Source organism: Brassica napus, chromosome C3, assembly GCF_020379485.1.
Source record: "Brassica napus cultivar Da-Ae chromosome C3, Da-Ae, whole genome shotgun sequence".
NCBI classification, from domain to species: Eukaryota; Viridiplantae; Streptophyta; class Magnoliopsida; order Brassicales; family Brassicaceae; genus Brassica; species Brassica napus.
The window spans coordinates 4087241-4097286 of NC_063446.1; the positions used below are offsets into that span (position 1 = coordinate 4087241).

The window sequence follows — 10046 nt, forward strand, 5'->3', positions numbered from 1 at the left end:
ATTTGTATTTAGTGTTATAACATTTTAATCTTACTGTTTAGATCTTTTATTACTTTATTAATATATAGTGATTTATTTTATAAATTTTAGTTTTTTATAAATTTTTCTTATTACTTTATTAATACATAATGATTTGTTTTATACATTTTACTTTTTATTAATTATTATCAAATTTTCGAGTTCATCTGCACGGGTGTTTAGCATAAATTTATAAAGTACCATGTAATTGTTTTTGTTTCATAATAAAATTTAATTGTATTAGTTTGTATTACCAATTAAGAAATTAATGCATTATTTAATAAAAAAATTAAAAAAAAATTAGTAAGATTTTGTTAGATTTTTTCTCAACATATTTTGTTATTACAAAAAAAAAAATTTAAATTTTCTGTTAAAATAAGTTTATTATTAATATCCTTATTAATTATTATGTAATTAATGAAATAGACCAAGTATGACTTTTTATGATGAATAAAAATTGTACTTCTCTATTAATAGATAAGATATAGACTATAATTATAAATTTATAAAATAGCATATAATTTTTTGTTTTATAATAAATTTTAATTAATATTAATTAATATTATATTTATAATTTCGAAATTAATTAATTCATTATCTAGTAAAAAATATTTAAAATTTTAGTTAGATTTGTTAGATTTGTTTTTCAACTTATTATAACTAAAACTAAAATTCAAATTTATTGTTAAAATTGGTTTATTATTAATATATTTACTGATTATTATGTCATATTATGTAACTATTGAAATGGAACTAGTATAAAATTTTATGATAGATAAAAATTGTATTTCTCTTTTAATAGAGAAAATATCTATTAATCTTACCTTCACTTATACTTGACATGAATAAGATTAAAATCAATACAACTAACATGTTGAAAAAAACGAACATGTTGATCTTGCAAATATACAAAAATACAAACACGCGTGAATAAAAATAATATGTAAATAATCATATTATTAATGATACATATAAAACTTAGTCAAATAGTTTTACATTGTACATTTCTAATATATGATTCTATTTTCAGAAAGAAAGAAGTTTAGACATATATTTATACATGCACAAAAATTTAGAGAATATTGTTCTGGAATTTCTTTCCAATTACAACAGGGCACAAGAAGAAAGAATAGGTCAAAATGACTGGAATTCAAACACAATATATAAATCTCTACTCAGTTCAAATTACAATAATATATAAATAATCTAGTCCACGAAGACTAAAAATAAAGGAATACTAGATTTTGATCAAAGTGATGAATTAAGTTTTATTCGCATAATTATTTACTGAATATTAGAAATTTTATACAAATGTGTTTTTATACAATTTTTTTTTAAATATATATAATTAAATTAAAAATTCTATAATATAAAAATAAGATAATTCATTTATATAACCTGCCATATTAATTTTACTTATGCTTTAAAGCTTTCAAATATAATAAGAATATACTTTGAACCTTTTATATTGGTCAAATTTTATTTTATTAATAATATAAATTTCCTATATGTCATTCAACCAATCTCATACTTGATAAATATTTACATGTTTATGAAATAATCTGCAAAAAACTGTAATTGTAAAACATAACATATAGTTTGATATACCATATAATCAAATAATATTAATATCAATAAAATTTAGTATTGTATTTTTTATCAAATTCAAATATATCTACATTTAATATTATAATTTAAATATGTATATTAAAATATAAAATTATTTATTAGTTTAAATATTTTACTTTAATATTTTATTTTAATAAGTGGAAGCAGTTTGTAAAATTTATGACCGCATGTTAATATGTATATGTAATTATTTTAATTTTAAAATTTATTAAATATTTAATAAATGGATTAAGTAACTTTATATTTATTTATTGGTCTCAATTAAATTATGCATTTGAATTATATATATGAAATTGTATATAAATTTTTTTATTATTCTATAAATGAAAATTAAATTAATATTTATTTATTAGAATATTTAATATTAATTACGATTTTTTGTTTAAATGTAAATATTTAATAATATATATTTAAATTTAAATAAAAAGGTATTAAAAGATATCATTACAATGAAATCTTAGAATTAAAAGATACTTAAGAGTATCTTAGATATCTTATTTTGAAAATATTGAAATAATATATTAGATTATGGTATATATTTAATAGTAACTAAGTTCATTGTATGAGAAATAATAGAAATTTAAATAATGTAATGGTCCAACTATGAATTTTTGTAAGTAGATTTTTAGTGATTCTGTTGTAATAGTATAGATATAATTCCATGTATAATCTTTCCTCCATCCTATATATATTCACAAAAAATCAAATCAAACAAATAACAAACATCAGCCTTACAGTCTAACCCTTGAGTTTTATATCTCTTTGAACAAAAAAAGCGTTATATCAGAAATGGCCCAAAAAATGTGTCTGGTGATGATGATGGTGTTGGTATTGGTAACAGTGGAATGTGATCCAAAAGCAATTAACATCCCTTTTTCTCCCTCACGAGCGTCTCTCCCAGAGTACGTGCTTCGATTACTTCTTTTCAAACTTTTTTTTCTTGATTAATACTGCGTTGAATATTGATGTACGTATGTGGTCTTAATACAAAGGGATGAAGCAATACTACCACAAGAAGGTGGGGTTACTATCTGTTTCAGAAATTGTACCCTAAAATGTGGTGCTGACATGCATTGCATGCACAATTGTTTGAAGAATTGTCGCTACTAGTACAGCTCTTTTTTATTATCATACAAAAAACTCACATTTCTGATATGATGATCCATGTGTTTTTTCATACGTCGATTTGAGTTTATATAAATGTATTAAGATTAATCGATTACGAGTAAAAGCTTTCGTTATATATTGGGTCATGTCAAATCTCAAATGGAAAATACATAAACTATACGACCATACCATCGACCGACCGATATGTATACTATCAAGGCATCAACAAGAAGAATCGGTCCGGAAATCTACTAACTCCTCTCACTCGATTTTGGTCAATAACCCCACATGATTTCACAAATTCCTTTCTCTCTTGCCGACTTTAATTGAAAGCCTACTTTCTTAGAATTTTTTCCTTTTTTGTCGCGATAGAGAGACGGCGTCCCCGAACACCGAGTCAGAAGTGAATTACAAATCCGACCTATTTGTGAATCAAGCGAGCTCCCCTTGCATGCAATGATGTGGTAGTGTACAAAATTTTGGGCCGATTTTAAAATTTATGGTCAAATTTCACTTTGTTTTATTAGATTGCATTGAGTCAAAATTTAGTTAAATTATGGTCACATGGATCAGATTTTAACATTTATCATTTGGCAATTTACCTCAAACTATCACATCTAAATAACTCTAGACATTCAAGTGATTTATAGAATATAGTTATGTGAGTCAGTCTTTCATTTGGAGACTCATGGACGGATCTACAGAGTCAGGGGAGAGGGCAGCTGCCCCCATAAAAATTTACATATTCATTATGCGACTCATGGGCAGATCTACAGTGTCCATGGAAGGTGCAGGTGCCCTCATAAATATTTACATATTAATTTATGTACATGGTACATATTAAAGATTCTGCAGCTCGGGTGGTTAACTTAAAACCTTAATTTTGTAAAACCTTAATTTTGCCCCCACTAGTCTTCTGTTTGAACTTCCATCTGACCCCTTTAACGTGTTCATTTATTTTATTATGAGTTTCTTTTTCTGACTTTTTTTTGTCCACCTGTCGTATCAATCTTTTCATCTTTCATGTTGCATTTCTTCTATAGTCCTTTTGTTTTTTTTTTCTCACATGGTAATTTTTTGTCACACAAACTTTTAATATTATTGTTTTCTTAACAACTTATTATATTGTTTTCATTTCATTTTATTTGTTAGTGAATTCATCTTATATTTCTTTTCAAAACAATTATTTTAGTTGTATGAATTTAACATTAAAAATATTTTTTAAGAAAAATCATATAAATATTTATCTAATAATATTTAATTTAAATATATTAATTAATTAGTTAATTTGCCGTCACTAAAATTATTTTCTAGATCCACCGCTGTTTGGTGTTCCAGAGATCTCTCACTTGGAGAGTTGAAAGGTTTGTTTGTGATCTCTATATCTCACCTGATCGTGGAATTTTTCTACTTTACGTATAAATAGTTTCAATATGGTCGCTCTGGTAAAGAGGTGTTTGGTTTTTTCGGATGGAACTTATGGCTTCGATGGTTCGATGACATGTTGTGGCAATGGTGAAGTGAAAAGTTCGGTCTCAACCTTGCATCATTTATCTTTTGTGGTTCTTGTGAAAATTTTAGTTAGTTTGATATTTTATACTTAGCTTCGTAACATTGTATCGTTGTTGTGTTGTTTGTTTCTGTTGCTATAACTTGTCACTCGTGTACGGGCTTTAAACTCGCAGATTTTCATGTCTTCGGATGGCTTTAGTTTTACAAGAATTGTATACTGCCATTTTTTGTAAATGTGTTTAGCTTATAATCAAAATCCTTTTGAAAACAAAAGTATAGAATATACTTCTTTTTAACATAAAGAGATTTTTAGTGTTTTCACACATATTAAAAAATACGTTAAATCATTATAAAAATGTACCATTTTATATAATTTTTAATTTTTCATAATTTTCAAATTAATATTAATTCAATATAATCAAACTATTTTCTTGAAGTTCATAACTCTTTCATAAAAAACACAAAAATCTATTTTTGTAAAACAAGTTATTTCTTCGAAAACATTTATTTTGACTGAATGGATGAAGGAGTAGATAGCTTCGGATATTTTGTTGGCTATATGGTTGATTGGTTGTTGAGGCTGAGCCTAAAAACATCTCCATCGCTAGGCTGATATTTGAAATAGAAAAAGACAAAAATAGCACTAAATCAAGTTTTTGTTCTCAAACTAGCACTCAAGGTCAAAAGTCACAAAAATATCACTTAATGTTTTATCAAAAGTCACAAACTTAGGATTTAAAGTTAAAGGGTGGGGTTTAGGATTTAGGGTTTAGGGTTTAGGGTTTAGGGTTTAGAGTTTAGGGTTTAGGATTTAGGATTTAGGGTTTAGGGTTTAGAGTTTAGGGTTTAGAGTTGAGAAATGAGGTTTTGGGGATAAGATTTCAAATTTTGAAAAATAAAAAAATTAAAATTTTCAAAAAATAAAATGCTATTTTGGTCATTTTAGTTTTTGAGTGTTATTTTTGTGATATAAACTTAGAAAGGTGCTATTTTGGAGATTTGTCCTATTTGAAATTGGGTTTATTCTCGTTCAAATAAATTTCTATATGGATTAACCCTATCTTTATATTGACGTGGTAAGAACGGGTAAAATCAATACAACTAACTAATAACATGTTGATCTTGGGGAAAAGAGCGTATTCAGACAGTAGTTTTTTCTGTCGTGTTTATTATTTCCCAAATATTAAATAAGTGTGTATTTCATCACAGACTACATAAAACTTAAATAAATTATCTAGATTTTAGTCAGTTTTAAACATATGGTGTTTATACGAACGTGTGGTCACCTGGTCATGTAAGTTGATATAGAAAATGTTTGCCGGTAAGTGGTGTTATATCATTGTCTAGTCCCTGATCAGAACTTGGACCAATTAACTTGTTTCTCTACGGTGTAATGATATTTCCAAGGAAAAGAAAAAAGAGAAGATATTTTCAAGAGAACTTGGACCAATTAACTTTTTTCTCTACGGTGTAATGATATTTCCAAGGAAAAGAAAAAAGAGAAGATATTTTCAAGAGGACATCATATCATTTCTAAAAAAATATACTTATATCCTTGAAACTGGGCTTATTCTTGTTCAAATAATCTCTATACGTAGAAGCCTTATCTTCACTTGTACGTGGCAGAAATTAGACATGAGTTTGGTTTTTGGTTCGGTTTCTATTTGGATATTTTTATTTTTATTTTCTAGATTCTAGAGATTTAGAAACCATTCAGTTATTTATAAAATTTGGTTTGATTTCAGTTCGGTTATTTTAGTTTGGCAAAAAACAGCTTTTAGTTTTCAATTTTTGAATTGTACAAGATGACACTTTTATATGAAATCCACATACTTATCAAAAAACAAATTGTGTGATGATATCATCAGGAAGTCACTCTTTAGTCCCTGACCTATAATAATTGTCTAGTCCTTCGTCTAAACTTGGAGCTGTAACTGATTATTTTTTCTTTACGGTGTAAAGATATTTTCAAGGGGACAAGAAATATATCCCTTATCTGAGAAAAAGACAAGACATAAATCTTTGGGGTCGGACTTAATTTACCAAAAAGTTTGATCTGCACGAACCTGCAAATATATTTTTTTATAAATATTTAACTTGATATTATCATAAAATTCTTAAATATATGATTTATATTTAGTGTTATAACTCTATAATCTTACTGTTTAAGTTTTTTTATTACTTTATTAATATATAGTGATCTTTTTTATATATTTTACTTTTATTAATTTTTCTTATTACTTTATTAATGTTTTATACATTTTACTTTTTCATTAACTGTTATTAAATTTTCGAGTTCATCCGCACATGTGTTTAGCATAAATTATAAAATAACGTATAATTTTTTCTATTTGTATTTTATTTTTTTGTTCCATAATAAAATTTAATTAATATTATTTTATATTACTAATTAAGAAATTAATTAATGCATTATTCAATAAAAAATATCAAAAAATTAGCAAGATTTTGTTAGATTTTCTTCTCAACAGATTTTAATCATTTTATTATAACAAAAAAATAAAAATAAAATTAATTGTTAATGATTTATTATTAATATCCTTATTGATTATTATGTCATATTATGTAATTAATGAAATGGACCAAGTATGATTTTTTATGATGAATAAAAATTGTACTTCTCTTTTAATAGATAAAATATAGACTATAATTATAAATTTATAAAATAGCATAGAACCTTTTTGTTTTAAAATAAAATTTAATTAATATTAATATTATATTACTAATTATGAAATTAGTTAATGCATTATTTAATAAAAATGTTTAAAAAGTTTGTATGTTTTTGTTAGATTTTTTTCTCAACGGATTTTGTTATAACTAAAAAAACCAAATTTATTTTTAAAACTGGTTCATTAGTAATATATTTATTGATTATTATGTCATATTATATAATTAAAGAAATGGACATAGTATAAATTTTTATGATATATAAAAATTGTACTTCTCTTTTAATAAATAAAATATCTATTAATCTTATCTTCGCTGATACATGACATGAATAAGAATAAAATCAATACAACTAACATGTTGAAAAAAATTAACATGTTGATCTTGCAAATATACAGAAATACAAAAAGACGTGAATAAAATAATATGTAAATAATCATATTATTAATGATACATATAAAAATTTGTCAACTAGTTTTACATTGTACATTTCTAATATATGATTCTATTTTCAGAAAGAAAGAAGTCTAATCATGTACTTATACATGCACAAAATTCTGGAGAATATTGTTCTTTTTCAGAGAAATTCTTTCAAATGACTGGAATGACTGGAATTCAAACAAAATAGGTCAGAATGACCGGAATTACAACATGGCTTAAGAAGAAAGAATAGGTCAAAATGACTAGAATTCAAACAAAATAGATAAATCTCTACTCAATTCATACTAAAATAATAAATGTATAATGTAGTCCACGAAGACTAGAAATAAAGGAATACTAGATTTCGATCACAACGTAGAATTAAGTTTTATTCAAATAATTATTTACTAAACATTAGAAATTTTATACAAATGTGTTTTCATACAAATATTTGTTTTAAAAATACAAATAATTAAATGAAAATTTCTATAATATAAGATAATTCATTTATATTTTAAAAATACAAATAATTAAATTAAAATTTCTATAATATAAATATAAGATAATTCATTTATATAAGCTGCCATATTAATTTTACTTATACTTAAAGCTTTAAAATATAATAATAATATATTTTGAACCTTTTATGTTGGTCAAATTTTATTTTATTATAATATATATTAACTATATGTCATTCAACCAATCTCATACTTGAGAAATATTTACATGTTTATGAAATAATCCGCAAAAAATTGTAATTGTAAAACATAACATATAGTTTGATATACCATATAATCAAATAATATTAATATCAACTAAATTTAGTATTTTATTTTTCATGAAATTCAAATATATTTAAATTTAATATTATAATTTAAATATGTATATTTAAAATATAAAATTATTTACTAGTTTACATATCTTACTTTAATATTTATTTTAATAAGTGGACGCAGTTTGTAAAAATTATGAACATATGTTATTCTGTATGTGCAATTATTTTAATTTTACTATTTATAAAATATTTAATAAATGGATAAAGTAACTTTATATTTATTTATTGGTCTCAACTAAATTATGCATATGAATTATATATAAAAAATTGTACAGAAATTTTATTTCTTATTCTATAAATGAAAATAAGTTTTCATTTATTTATTATAATATTTAACATTATTTACGTTTTTTTAATTTAAATGTAAATATTAATAATATATATTTAAATTTAAACAAAAGGTATTAAAAGATATCATTACAAAGAAATCTTAGAAAAAGATACTTAAGAGTATCTTTTAGATATCTTATTTTGAAAATATTAAAATAATATATTAGATTATGGTATATATTTTAAAGTAACTAAGGGGGGTGTATTCAATATAAAATTTGAGGTGATTTGATTTTTAATAAAGTTTTAGATGATTTTAAGGAATTGCAGAGAATAAAATGATTTTTGTTAAACCTCTCTAGAATATCATCTAAAACTATGAGATTTGAGTTTTAATTTTTTTAACTAAGAAACTCCACCCAAATACTCTAAAATCACCTGAAAACTTTAAAATTCCACAACTTAAAATATTTTCAATAACAGTGGATTTCAGAGTACTTTATAAAATGTCAAGTTCAATAACACTGGATTTTAAATGAGTTTTTAAAATTCATGTTTCAATAACAGTGGATTTGTCATTTTAACACAAATCACCTAAAACTCTCGGTTGAATACACCTCCCTAAGTTAATTATATGATAAATAATATAAATTTAAATAATGTAATGATTCAACTATGAATTTTTGTAAGTAGATTTTTTAGTGATTATGTTGTAATAGTATAGATATAATTCCATTTATAATATTTCCTCCATCCTATATATATTCACAAAAATCAAATCAAACAAAACAACAAACATCAGCCTTACAGTCTTACCCCTGAGTTTTACATCTCTTTGAACAAAAAAGCTATATCAGAAATGGCCCAAAAAATGTGTCTGGTGATGATGATGGTGTTGGTATTGGTAACAGTGGAATGTGATCTAAAAGCAAGTAACATCCCTTTCTCTCCCTCGCGAGCGTCTCTCCTAGAGTACGTGCTTCGATTATTTCTTTTCAAACTTTTTTTTTCTTTATTAATATTGCGTTGAATATTGATGTATGTATGTGGTCTTAATACAAAGGGTTGAAGTAATACTGCCACAAGAAGGTGACACTACTATCTGTTTCAGAAATTGTACCCTAAAATGTGGCGCTAACATGGATTGCATGCACAACTGTTTGAAGAATTGCCCCCACTAGGACAACTCTTTTTTAATTATCATACAAAAAACTCACATTTCTGATGATGATCCATGTGTTTTTCATACGGCCATTTGAGTTTATATCAATGTATTAAGATTAATTGATTACGAGTAAAATTTTCGTTATATATTGTCAAATCTCATGATGGAAAATACATAAACTACACGACCATACCATCGATCGACCGATAGCAAGGCATCAACCAGATGAATACGCAGATAATTCGTAACTTTTGGAAAAATAATCGCTGGCTAAACTTGTATAGCTAGCTGAACGAAATATATGTTATACAATACATCATTCTGCAACTTAATGATGTTATCGAATTAACATTATAAGCTTAATTTTATTAATCCAAAAAGTGATGTGGACGTTAATTCATTTTA

General features: G+C 24.4%; 1 long non-coding RNA gene across 1 annotated transcript; it reads left to right on the forward strand.

Annotated features, from left to right (window-relative positions):
- The first annotated feature begins 8589 nt into the window (after positions 1-8589).
- On the forward strand, positions 8590-9799 carry LOC125584111. Its single transcript, XR_007321112.1, has 2 exons — positions 8590-9448; positions 9540-9799. It is a non-coding gene; the product is annotated as an uncharacterized LOC125584111 (long non-coding RNA).
- Positions 9800-10046: the final 247 nt, after the last annotated feature.